This window comes from Chelonoidis abingdonii, chromosome 8, assembly GCF_003597395.2.
Source record: "Chelonoidis abingdonii isolate Lonesome George chromosome 8, CheloAbing_2.0, whole genome shotgun sequence".
NCBI lineage: Eukaryota > Metazoa > Chordata > Testudines > Testudinidae > Chelonoidis > Chelonoidis abingdonii.
Window position 1 is genome coordinate 3,778,091 of NC_133776.1, and position 13,334 is coordinate 3,791,424.

Below are 13,334 nucleotides of genomic sequence, written 5' to 3' on the forward strand. Positions count from 1 at the left end.
TGCTTTTACTGGGTTAATCTGATTCTTCTATAAGAGCAGAACTGGCGGACTTGGTCTCCGGTGTTACGATCCCTGATGCGGGAAAGTCCATCCGTGGCTGAGGCTGTGGTGCCGGAAAATGGCCGCAGTCTTCTCTCCTTCTGGGACTCCTCAGGCTCCAAGTTCCCTTGGAGCCTCAGCTTTCCTCCTGCTCTGTCAGATGCCCTCCCAGAGGCAGCAACGTTAACCCTTTCTGCTCCTGCTCCAGGCCAGAACAGGCACCCAGGCTGCGTCACTGGCCCTAATGAATCTGTCCTGATGTTTTTTTAGCCATAATAGACCATGGAAACTAAGAGGCAACAGGAGAATCTGAGCTTATTTAATTTGCATCATGGTTTTTTTCTCCCGTTTACTTTTTCAGGGCTATATAATGGGAGGCAAACTCTCTGCTCAGTGTTGTGTTCCTCGCTGTTAGTAGAGAAGCTGTCTCCTGTGCTGCCTTTCTTCTCACTGACTATTCATTTAGTGCAGGAAACAAAGAGAATAAAGCTAATTAGGGATGTGTAATGCAGGCAAAGCAAAGCAGACAAGCATGCTGTTGGCTGAACTAGCTTAAGCTGCCTGGAGCAGACTGTTTCCTTGGCACAGTTTGGGGTCCGGGGTTATCCTCATTGCAGCCTGTCAATTAGTCAAGGCTTTCATTGAGATTAATTTGTTCCCATGTTCTCTCCCCTTTCAAGGACTTTTCAGGCTCTGCTGAAGTTTCCTGTGAGGACAAGAGCCTCTCCAAGTTCTTGGCAAAACGGCAAACAAATCTCTCATGTGCACACTGGGCTGAACTTGTTGATGCTTACACAAAGGGCCAGGTAGGGCTGTGCACTTCCAGCAAGATGTCGGATTGTGTTGCAAGAGTGGAGAGGAGGGAATTCAGCCATGATCTCTCTGCCTGCTATGACTTCACATGATCAAACCGTTCTGCCCATTCTGCAGCTCTAGGCCCAGCTAGGAGTGGTTGTAAAGTTTTGTGTGATGTTTGCTGCTCAGCCTGATACCTACCTGGAGTGAAGTATGAACTCCTTTCTCAGGACCACACTATAATATCATAGCTGCGTAAATTGGGAGTATCTCATGGAAACCAGTGTAGTTACTCTGTTGTGGCAGAGGTGGGCGAGAGATCCCTATCAAATCAGGACATCTTTTCCTTTCTCATAGATCTTAGCTGAGGCATATCTCCCATTCCTCCTCACCTTCTATGCAAAAGGAAACTTCCACCCCTTGCTCCCATATTTCCCTCCACAAACACACCAAGGTCACATCTGGACATATTTTCCATGTGTCTTTCCCCACCCCACACTTTCAATGACATGGCAAAAGGATTTGGGCTGGGGTGCAATGATGAGGGAAGGTTTCGCATTGGATCTCAGCCCCCTGGATATGTGTCACCTACAAGCAGCATGCCAGGAAACCCTACCATTTGTGAAGTATGACCGTACAACGTAGGAGATAGTAACTTTGGCTATTAGTCTGGAGACTGGCTGACAATCAGTCTTACTGATATCAGAGTTGTTATGCCCATGATGGACGTGTCAGATCTCATTAGATGAGAAACCACTTCCACTTACTATTCATTATTCTCACGGCACCATAGTTGTTTATGGCATTTACCAAACCTTACTGCCAAATGGAATATTAAGTTATAATCCAAGCTAGATAGTGACTTTTCAAGCAGCTGGGAGAAGTTGAGGTGCTTTCTGTAAATCGTTAGATCTTTGGTTCTCTCTATGTTGATACCATCATCTCCTCTGGCTCTTCATCTGGCTGGTGATAGTCATATCAGTGTGTTTGACACGTTAGATTCACGTTAGATTCACATACGTAAATACACTGAATAGGTTTCACACTTGGCAAAGGGACTCAGCTGAGATATTCAACTTCCATAAAAACCTTGAAAGGGAATGCTGTCAGCTAATGGTAGAACACTGAAAATGCTATGGAGGGCTAAGTAGAACCAGGCAAACACTGAAACCAAAAATCATGAACGTTCATTGAGTCAGGAGGCACAAATTCCCTTTGGCAGTATTCACAGCCTTTTTATTGCCACCAGTAAAACTAGGCATGAGGTGACTGCTGTTCACAAGAATTCACAGTCAGGGAAAGTATCACAAGCAATGGTGTTAATGAACACTGGTGAGATTGTTCATTGCATAAATGAATAATCCAGACCACCTTCTGTGCGTAAGAAGTTTCAGCCATCCAATCAGGCAGAAGAAGCAATACCATGTGACTTAGCTGGCCTATTGCATAGAACGGAGTGAATTATGAGTGATTCATACAGGAAACAGTGATCCTGAGGAATAATTAACTGGTAGCCCATTATTTTCTGTAAAACATTCATTACATCATACTGAACCATGAGCACATTAATAAAACTAACCATCTGTTCACAGGCAACAGAAAATGGAGCCACCTTTTTCTCATAATTTGTTCCCTGTGCTACCTTTGCCCAACTCCAATGCAATTTCCAGGTTCAATTAAAAGAAACTACACATATTTGTGAAGATTTGTAACATTTCCCCCCATTTTGACCAGCTCTGTTAATTACTTTTTGTCAATGTTTGCACAGATCTTTTTCAGTTGGATTTCAGAGCATTAGCCGTGGTGCAATACATAAAACATTTTGATTATTTTTAATTCTTGCTAGATGCCTGGGTAGCAATCCTCCCTATCCGTGCTTCTCCCAGACATGCCATCATCGCTGTGGTTGGGCAAGCCATGTAGGAGAAAACACTTCACCAAAAACTGGAAGTGAATCTTTTTGGGGGTTCAAAATAGCTTAATTTAATTTTTTGAATAGCATTTCCCTATGACTCTTCTCTTCCTCTCATGATCCTGAAGCAGAACCAGCAAAATGGGGAAAGAAGAGCTTCTTGTGGTATTTCTGGCCAAAGGCAAGACTAGAAGTAATAGAAAGCTTATGACAGAGCCTGAAGTAAGCAGAGTTTTCAGACCAATCTGGCTCAGATAAATATTGGACATTGATGGGCATAGATTCACAGATTCCGAGGCCAGAAGGGACCATTCTGAGCATCTTATCTGACCTGATGTATAACACAGGCCAGAGACCTGCCCCCAAATAATTCCCAGAGCAGGGCTTTTAGCAAAACATTCCATCTTAATTTCAAAATTATCAGTGAGGGAGAATCCACCATGACCCTTGGTAAATTGACCCAGTGGTTAAGTGCCCTCGCTATTAAAGATGTACAGCTTTTTTCATGTCTGCATTTGTCTAGCTTCAGCTTCCAGCCATTGCATCACGTTATACTTTTGTCTGCTAAACTGAAGAGCCCATTATTAAATATGGACACTTACCAAATGTAATCAAGTCACCCCTTTACCTTCTCTTCGTCATGCTAAGTAGATTGAGCTCCTTGCATCTATCACTATAAAGCTTTGTCTACGCTGGAAGCTGAACGACAAAAATGTGTTGTTCGGGGGGGTGAAAAAAACACACAGCTCTCTCCCGCCAACAAGCAGCAGCTACACTGCATGCCTTTTAGTGGCATGGCTGTGTCGCTACAAAGTGTGTAGTGTAGACATCACTTTAGACATGTTTTGAAATCCTTTAATCATTCTTGTGATTCTTCTCTGAACCTTCCGCAATTTATCAACATCCTTCTTGAATTGTGGACTCCAGAACTGGAGACAGCATTCCAGCAGCAGTCACACCAGTGCCAAATACAGAGGTGAAAAACCTCTGTGCTCCTACTCAAGATTCTCCTGTTCATGCATCCCAGGATGGCATTAGGTCTTTTGGTCACAGCATCACATGGGGAGCTCATGTTGAGCTGATTATCCACTATGGACCCCAAATCTTTTTCAGAGTCACTGTTGCCCAGGAGAGAGAACCCCAGTATTAACCATGGCCTACATTCTTCATTCCCAGATGTATACATTCACATTTAGCTGTTTTAAAATGCATATTATTTGCCTGCACTCAGTCTACCAAATGATCCAGGTTATTCTGTAGTAGTGACCTGCGCCCTTCATTATTTACCATTCCCCCAATTTTTGTGTCTTCTGCAAATCTGATCAGTGATATTTTGTGTTTTCTTCCAGGTCACTGATAAAAATGTTAAATAGTTTAGGCCACGAACCAATCCCTGAGGGACTCCTCTGGAAATAAACCCATTTGTTGATGATTCCCCATTTACGAACACATTTTGAGACCTATCTGTTAGCCAATTTTTAATCCTTTTAATGAATTACACAAGGAAGTCACAGAAGCCAATGGAGTGATATCTGAGTCAAAACAGTCCATGGGAGCTCATATGTGCAAGGAGTGGGTACCAAAAAGAAGCCAAGAAGCTTCAATATCTTCTTCTAATACCTTTGTACCTTCAAGCCAACATCTACTGCATTGAAAGGTTGCCTGTAAATATGATGCAGGTCTGGAATAATGAGATGGCCTGATGCGAGAGGGTCAGCTTTCAGGAGGGTTGTAGTTTGGTAGGACACCTAGAGAACTTTTTTAATATAAATTCCACATTTATTTATTTATGTATGATTCTTACTTAGTAGTTCAAAGAATCTTTTTTTCTCATCATTCTCTAGGTTCTTTCAAAATTTACTACTGTTCCTGGGTATTGTCCTCTCTTTGTTACAGAGCTAATTGCAAATATAACACATAAGGATACTCTTGCTCAAATGCTCCTTGCCTAACCCACTTCACCTCCAGCCACATCCCGATCCAGATCAGCCCCTTTTGCGGTTCCTCTCTTTTAGATACTCTATGAGAAGCCTGCCCTATTTCATGTCTTCCTGCAGCATGTTGGGGTCTTTGATTTCACTGGTGGTTTGTCATTAAAGCCCATTTACTGTCATTGAAATGTTTTTTGCTACTCTTCTTTTCATATCAGAAACCTATTTGGTTTCTGCTTGTCTTCTTTTCTGTTCTTCTTCTTTCAGATCAAGTGGTTTGCAAAAAGCGTAGCTTCTAGGATTCTTCTTGATTTTGAACCACAGCGATTCTGTCACCAGACTCAGACTTCCTCCTTTGTTAGCTCACTTCTTTATAGGTAAGTATTCTCTTGACATTTCATCCTGTTCCTTCAATTCAGTCTCAGTAAAATGGTCTGTGCTTCTCCATGGGTATCCTGTTTGGTCTGCACCAAGTGTGGTTGAAAAACACATCACTAAAACCCTCTCTGCAGCCAGATATTTCTAGTTCCCTTGTTTTCTTTGTGCTGTTTCTTCTATTTACCTTCACACAGCATAGCTATAGCATCGCAAGTGATAGGGAAAAGCCTCCCCCTCCCCCTTTTTGCACTTCCCTTTGCCATACCCAAAGCCTGTAGCTAAGAACGGAGCCTGTAGCTAAGAATATGAGTTTAACTTCCGCTTAATTTGTTTGTCTGTACAGGAGGCACAAGGGACCAGGGAATGAAGCAAGAATTGTTAAAAGGAAACTAGGTAAAGGAGAAAAGGAGGGTCCTCATTGCGCCAACTCATAGTGCCAACTTGTTGCTCCAATTTGTAGCAATAGCTTTTGCACAGTGTAACCGCAACGTAGGGGTCGTTGCAATAGTCAAACCACCAACTTGACTACCAAGGACAAAAACAGGAAAAACCTAATATGGAAATCTATTAGATAGCTTGCTTGTTTGCAATATTTTATTTCAAATAAGGCAAATAATATGTGTAACCAGTGTGCTACATTTTGCAGTTTTAACCTTTATAAGCTTGGTAAAATTTGTAACATGTAGAGCAGCCTGCCTCTTGCGTGGGGTCTATGCTGTCTCTCCCTGCATATATGCTTGTATGAAATAAAGGTGCCTCAGGCTGTCTGATCTAAAATCAACCGAGTGGTAGATTTTCCACAACACCAGTGTAATCTTCTTACTGTTGTGTCTGAGACAGTATTTCTATTTCCTGAGGTTACTCTTTCTCTCTTTCATGTTCTATATGTTTTTATTATTTACTTATTTGTATGACTGTATGACATAGAAGCCTGGTTTATGGAACAAGACCCCACTGGGGAGGTGCTATGCAAAAACAGAATAAAAATATGGTCCTCACCCCAAAAGCTTAGGTTACATTATTTATTCCTTATCCATTTACGTTAGGTGCTGCCTGCCTCAAAAGGGTCCCTGTATTTGCCAACAATTCCTCCATTACATTAATTTAAATTCCTCTATCAGCCTTGTCAGGTGCCCATTTCATGCTTTTGTAGCCTATCGAATCTGTAGAGTCCACCATAGCTACAAGATTTACCGTCATTCTCATAACCCTGCCATTTGCATTAGCTTTTCAGCCATAAATTCCAGGGCCTGGTTATCTCATCAGTTCATAGAATCATAGAAATGTACCTGGAAGTTACCTCAAGGAGTCTTCCAGATTAGCCTCTTGTGCTGAGGCAGAACCAAATAAACCCATCCCTGACAGGTGCTTGTACAATCTGTTTTTAAAACCTCCAGTGATGGGGATTCCACAGCTTCCCTTGAAAGCCTATTCCAGAGCTTAACTACCCTGAGAGTTAGAAAGTTCTTCCTCTCATGTCTAACCTAAATCTCCCTTGCTTCAGAGTAAGCCCGTTACTTCTCCTACCTTCAATGGCCATGGAGAAGAATTGATCACTGTCCTCTTTAGAACAGCCCTTAACATATCTGAAGACTGTTCTCAGGTTCCCTCCTCAGTCTGCTTTTCTCAAGACTAAACATGCCCAGTTTGTTTAACCTCTCCTCATAGGTTAGGTTTCTAAAGCTTTTATTATTCTCCTCTGGACTCTCCAATTTGTCCACACCTTTCCTAAAGTGTGGCACCCAGAACTGGACACAATACTCCAGCTGAGGTCTCATCAGTGTCGAGTAAAACGGGACAATTTCCTCCTGTGTCTTACATACAACATTCCTGTTAATTCACCCCAGCATGCAAAATTAGCTCTTTTTCAAATACATCACATTTGGGGCTCATTCAGCCTGTGATCCGCTGTGAGGCCCACATCCTCTTTTTCAGCAGTACGACCACCTAGCCAGTTAGTTCCCATTTTGTAGTTGTGCATTTCATTTTCCTTCCTAAATGCAGTACTTTGCACTTGTCTTTAAGGAATTTCATTGCATGCATGCAGCTACCAATTACTTCAGCAGGAGGTGTGCACAGACAACCGGTGGGGTTATCAGGCTTGGCTTTTCTAAGCTATCCCTGCACCTCATTCTGATTGTAGCACAAACCACACTTCCAAGGATCTACGTGCACTCCAGATATTATTTAGTTTATTTCTTAATTCCTCAAGCCTGTACTTTCAGGCCCTGCAGTCTACTTGGCATCCATATCATCCATCTGAACACAGCTAGAACATGAATGTTGCTAGGAGCTTGTCTTCCTGCCGTATGTTGCATTCTGCCTTGCCTATACTTCCCACAGAAGATCTGAGGGTCGTGACTGCACAATGCCACCTTCATTTCTAAGAGTACTGAAATATCTGCCACTACTACCCCTGCTTTTTCCTATGTGCTCCTTCAGGAACAATTTCTCTGGAATCCGTGGAGCATCAGGTCCATCTGCCTGTATCTAATATAACCCCTTCCAACCCAAATGATTCAGTACTTAGCCTGCATTTAAGTGATGGGTAAACTATTCCTGTATATAACTCCTGGACAGGAGTTTTGCCTGGTAAAGGATTAAATAAAAGGCTGCCAGATTTGGCCCCTAATTTGCAAAGGGTTCTAGCATACTGTGAGTTAAAGGCACAGTGTGTACGTCCGATGTGATCATAGAAGGAACATTGCCGTGTCTACGTTCAGTCACTCTGCTGTCATGTCAAGGCAGGCAGATGGATGCGGCTTGGTTCTGGAGGCTGTCATGCCACACGACGTGATTTAGCAGCACGCGTCCGGTTGTGCTGCGTTGATGCTGCTGCTACTCTGATTTACTTGTAACTCTTTCTCTGGCGCCTCCCAAGGATACATAATTAGCTTTTCTCTGGGGACAATGGAGAGAGGAAAACAGCACGACTGGTATAAAAAATGAACAGCGTTCCCCTGCCAGAACTGAAAACTACCCCATCACAGTGGGCCCTGATGGGTCCCTCTGCAGGCAATCTCAGCCAGAAGGCCAAGGACAAACTGGACACAGAGACCATGCTCGCCAAGACAGGTCTAGCGCATGCTGGACGAGCTACAAGGGCTGCTCCTGCCCTTTAGATGTTGAAGGCTTCAGCGTCCAGGGACATCAAGTGCAGATTTTTCACCAACCCTGAACCAGGAGGCAACATGGACTGGTGGACAGGGCACTGAACTAGCATCAGGAAAGCTTGGCTCCACCTCTGTGGGTGACCTTGGCAAGTCAATTCACCTCCTGGTGCCTCTGTCTACCCGCCTGTAACAGGTGGCTCATAATGCTCTCGAGTCATAGATTCCAAGGACAGAAGGGACCATTGCTAGTCTGACCCGCTGTGTTACACAGGCCTTTATAAAGTGTCTTCAGTTCTCTGGTTGAAACACTGTAGTGAAGCACAAATGTTGTTGTTGTTTTTATTATTATTATTTATTTTATTTTAAATCTACTAAAAGGAAAGGAAAGCCACTATAGTCTATATTCACCATTCCCTCCTGGCCAGCAACTGCTCTGTGCTTCTGTCACCACCTGTCAGGTGCCACACACCCTTCCTCTGAGCTACCCGCCGTTTCTGCTTCCTGCTCTGGGGGAGGAAGGGGCAGCATCCTTGGGGCAGCCCGTGATAAGAACCTCCCTAATGTGCTGTTCCTGCAGGCCTGTGTCATGGGCTTATCTCCTATGGAGGGAAAGATTAAGGAGGAGTGGCCAGCCTCTTGCTCTGGAGCCACATGCATCTCCTCAGAAGTTAATATGCAGCTCCGTGTATAGGCACCGACTCCGGGGCTGAAGCTACAGGCGCCAACTTTCCAGTGTGCAGGGTTGGGGGGGCTCACTGCTCAACCCCTGGCTCTGCCACAGGCCCTGCCCCCACTCCACCCCTTCCTGCCCCCTCCCCTGAGCCTGCCAGGCCCTCACTTCCCCGCCTCCATCCCAGAGCCTCCTGCACGCCACAAAACAGCTGATCAGGAGGTGCGGGGAAGGAGGGGGAGGTGCTGATTGGTGGGGCTGCCAGTGGGCAGGAGACGCTGGAAGCTGGGGTGGATGTGGGGGGCGCTAACGGGTGGGGGCTGCTGACGTATTACTGTAGCTTTTTGGCAATGTACGTTGGTAAATTCTGGCTCCTCCTCAGCCTCAGGTTGGCCACCCTGCTCTAAAGGGATTTGTTTTTAATTTGGGGTCCCGCCCCCAGCAGCCTGGGGGAGGTGGGAGACTGTATGAACTCTCAGCCTCATGCTGAGGTCAGTCGGATAGTGTTCTCATAGCCAGCTCCCCCACTAGGACAGCAACGGGGGAGCCCGTGAAAATGGACTCGGCCAAAAGTAAAACAAAGCAGTAACTAAAATCCTTATCACAAAGGATGCTGCATTAACTCTGCCTTTGGGGGACAGAAATAGTAACTTGACGATCCACCTCTCTGACTACATGCCCTGGAAGAGTAGGTGAAACGTCCCCCTAGCTGGCCATGCTCACCTAGCCACGGCTGCCAATGATCATTTACCTGTGTGCCTTAGTCATTTGCTTCTTTAAGAGCTTCCGCCTTAAAAGCAGTTCCCAGTGAGAGTGGCTAGCCAGAGCCAAACACATGCTTTGTGTAACCCCTTTCACCGCAGGGAGCTGCACCCACAATGAATGGGGACCAGTGAGTCATAAAGGTGGAGTGATTAGATCCAAACTGCTTCTGCTGTCAAAGCCTTCAGCAAGGGGGTGTTTGTTTTTCCAGTGGAAGAAGCTGGATGCCTCATTTTTAATTGTTGCTTTTTCCAGCTCCACAGACTTGCAGAGCCCACAGTGCCTTCTGCACACACTCAGCAGTTCTTCTGCCCAGGCAGTGGCTGGCCAGTTAGAACCGGGCAGTCAGAACACATGGAAAGAGAAGCAAAGCTGCTTGTTTACCCTATTCCATTGGGATCTCAATGCAGGAGCCCTGGGAAGCAGGTTCAGATTATTATTATCCCCATTTTACTGAGGTGGAACTAAAGGCACAGAAAGGGAAGTGACTTGGGCAAGGGAATTGACAGAGCGTCAGTATCAGAACCACTAAATCCAGGCACCCTGAATACACCCCCCTGCTTTAACCACTAGACAACAGCCCCTTCCAGAGCTGGGAATAGACCCGCGAGTCCTGGCTCCCACATCTTCCAGCCACTACACCATGCTAATTACCAGAGCTGGGAACAGAGTCCGAGAGTTTTGGTTTCCATGTCCTCTTGCTAATAGATCACACTCCCGCCCAGAGCTAGAAATGGAATCCAGGAGACCTGATCACTGGTCCCACACTCTAACCATTAGCCCATTCTCCCTATATTGTAAAAGCACACAAAAAAATCCCTGCTTTTGTGGTATTTTGCTTTTGTTTCTTACTGATACAACAGAGATCGCTGTTCGCCTGTGTAAAGAATCATTGCTCAAACTGGAGGGATCTGGATGTGAAAGCAAGCAGGGGGATCAGACCCTAGGCAGCATGTGGACTGTTGTGGGCAGACCTTGTCTACCTTTGACGGACACCTGGCAGGGCTGTCTCTTCTTTAGCACTTGGATGTACAAACAGGGGAGTATGGGTAGGAAGAAAGAGGTGACTTTACCTCTGTATCTGCCATTGCTGGAATCCTGCATCCAGTTCTGATACCCACATTTTGAAAAGGATGCTGAAAAATTGGAGACGGTGCAGATAAGAGCCACAAAAAAACCTCAATCCGTTTAGCTCATCAAAAAGAGGACTGAGAGGTGATTTGATGACAGGGTACAAGTATCTTTATGGGGAGAAAACTCCAGGTACTAACAGGCTCTTTAATCTAGCAGAGACAGGCAGAACAAGAACCATTAGCCGGAAATTCAATCCAGACAAATCCAAATGAGAAGTAAGGTACACATGTTTAATCGTGTGAGTGATTAACCATTGCAATAAACTCCCACGGGAAAAGGCAGAGTCCCCATCTCTTTAAAGCCTTCAAATCCAGACTGGAGGCCTTTCTGTAAGAGATGGTTTAGCTAAATACAAGTTACTGGGCTTAATAGAGAGGTAACTGGGTGAAATTTAATGGCCTGCGATATACAGGAGATGAGATTAGATGCTCTAATGGTCCCGTCTTGTTTTAAACTCTGTGAATCTCTGAACCTTTGTTCTGTGTAACTAGTGTAACCATCTGCAGTTCAAGGTGGCTCTAAACACTCCTTTACAATATTAGCTGTTCTTCTGTTTCCTCTCAGCCCAGCTCTCAGAGGAAGCATTTCAAAGTCATCATTATGCTTATTCTCCTTTGCTGAAATTTGCATTTCCCCCACCCTACCACACTCTGCCAATGTTCCCAACTTTATCCAGCTATTTGTCAGCCACTCACACTATCATCTCTGTGCCTTCCTGCCCGCGGTCCCCTGTGCTTGATAGAACCTCCCTGAGCTCATCTACCAGGCCCCTTCCCTGTCCATACTCAAGTCCCTCTTGAAGACCCATTTCTGCCCTGTTGCATGCACAAATCAAGTGATCTTGCATCAAAATTGCCTGTTGCTGTCCCTCTTTTCCAAAAGTCTGCGATGGAAATGCTTTTTCAGATGATGCACAATTAACCTGTGGAACTCATTGCTATAGGATATAATGGAGGCCAATAGCTGAGCAGACTTAAAAAAATGAGTGGACATTTAGCTGGATAATTAGAATATCCATAGTTACAACAGAAAGGGTTAAAATAAGAATAATTTAGCTAAACCATCATGCTTCAGGGTACAAACCAGCCTTTGACAAATGGGAGTCAGGAGGAAACATTCCCTAGGGGCAAATTATTTCATCACTACCCACTGCAGGGTTTCTTGCATCTTCCCCTGAAGCCTGGGGTGCCAGCCCTGTTAGTGATAGGAGACAGAAGCAGATGCCCCCTTGGTCTGATGTAGAGGGCAATTCCTATGTTGCTGTGACTGTCTCTAAATTATGAGCTTCGCAGGGAGGGAATGTCTGTAAAGTACCTAGCACAGACTGACACTGCTGTAAAGAAAAGGATATAGAAATAATAACTGCTGATGCTGATGAATCTGATGCAAAAAGCAAAGCACATTTCAGAAGGTTGCATCTTTGATGGATGTGCTGATTGCCACCCATTCGCTGTTACTCTTTGAGAAAAAAGTAACCCATTCGTGATGTGATCAAAAAGCCCATGAACACTGGCAGGAGTGGAAGTGGCCTAGGAACCTACAGTTTGCCAGACCCAAGAATTCATTCTGACATCTGTCAAAGACACAGGAATGTAAATTTTAACAAAAAGCAGAACCAGCCCTGCTCCTCCACCCCTCATTTCCTAATTCCCAGTTAGAGAGAGAAAAACTTTGATAAAACTGCTGGAGTTTTTGGCACTAGATTTTTCTCTCTTGTGTAGCCAAGATAAGTAGAAGGCCAGCATGCAATGTCAGCCCTGCCCCTACTGACACAGGAAGGGGGTGAGTTGAAGAGTGTTATGATGAGTGACTTTAATATCCTTAGGTATCACAGGGGTGGCCATGTTAGTCTGGATCTGTAAAAAGTGACAGAGTCCTGTGGCACCATATAGACTAACAGATGTATTGGAGCATAAACTTTCATGCATGAATACTCACTTTGTCAGATGCATGAGATATCCTTATAACAAACAAAATGCTAATAGATCCTCACCACAACCTTGTGTGAAGTTTGTATGTAAATGTCATCTCTAGTGAACAACCTTAACTCTGCCCTTCAGTGATGACATGCAGCAGCCATACAATTATGAACAAGGCATTTTAGTGTTTGTGGACCCCGATTAGATTAAATGGATTTTAAAAACACATTAAACATTTTTCATATTTGCTGATGTGCAGCAGCGCCTAGCTAAGGTACTTACCTGGCCCCCATCATCACAGTTTCTGAGCACCTCACAATCTTTAATGTGTTCTTCTGGCAACACCCCTGCGAGGCAGAGAAGTGGTGTTATCCTGTTGTACAAGGAGAGAGGAAGTGACTTGCCAGGATCACAGAGAATATCTGTGTGAAAGTAGGAGCTGAACCTGCATCTCCCAGAGCCCAGGTGAGTGCATTAACTACTGGGCCATCCTTTCTCTCATCCTTTGCCTGTACATGACAATACCAGCCGCACTTCTGTTCAGAAACAGAAGGGAGAAATTAGGTAGCTAGATTGGTGTTATATAACCTGGCATTTAGCTAGGATATCAAGGCTCTCTCTCCTCTTTCAAAAGTGCTATCGGTACCTTAATGACCAGAGGTGGTCAAGACCTTGACTTTG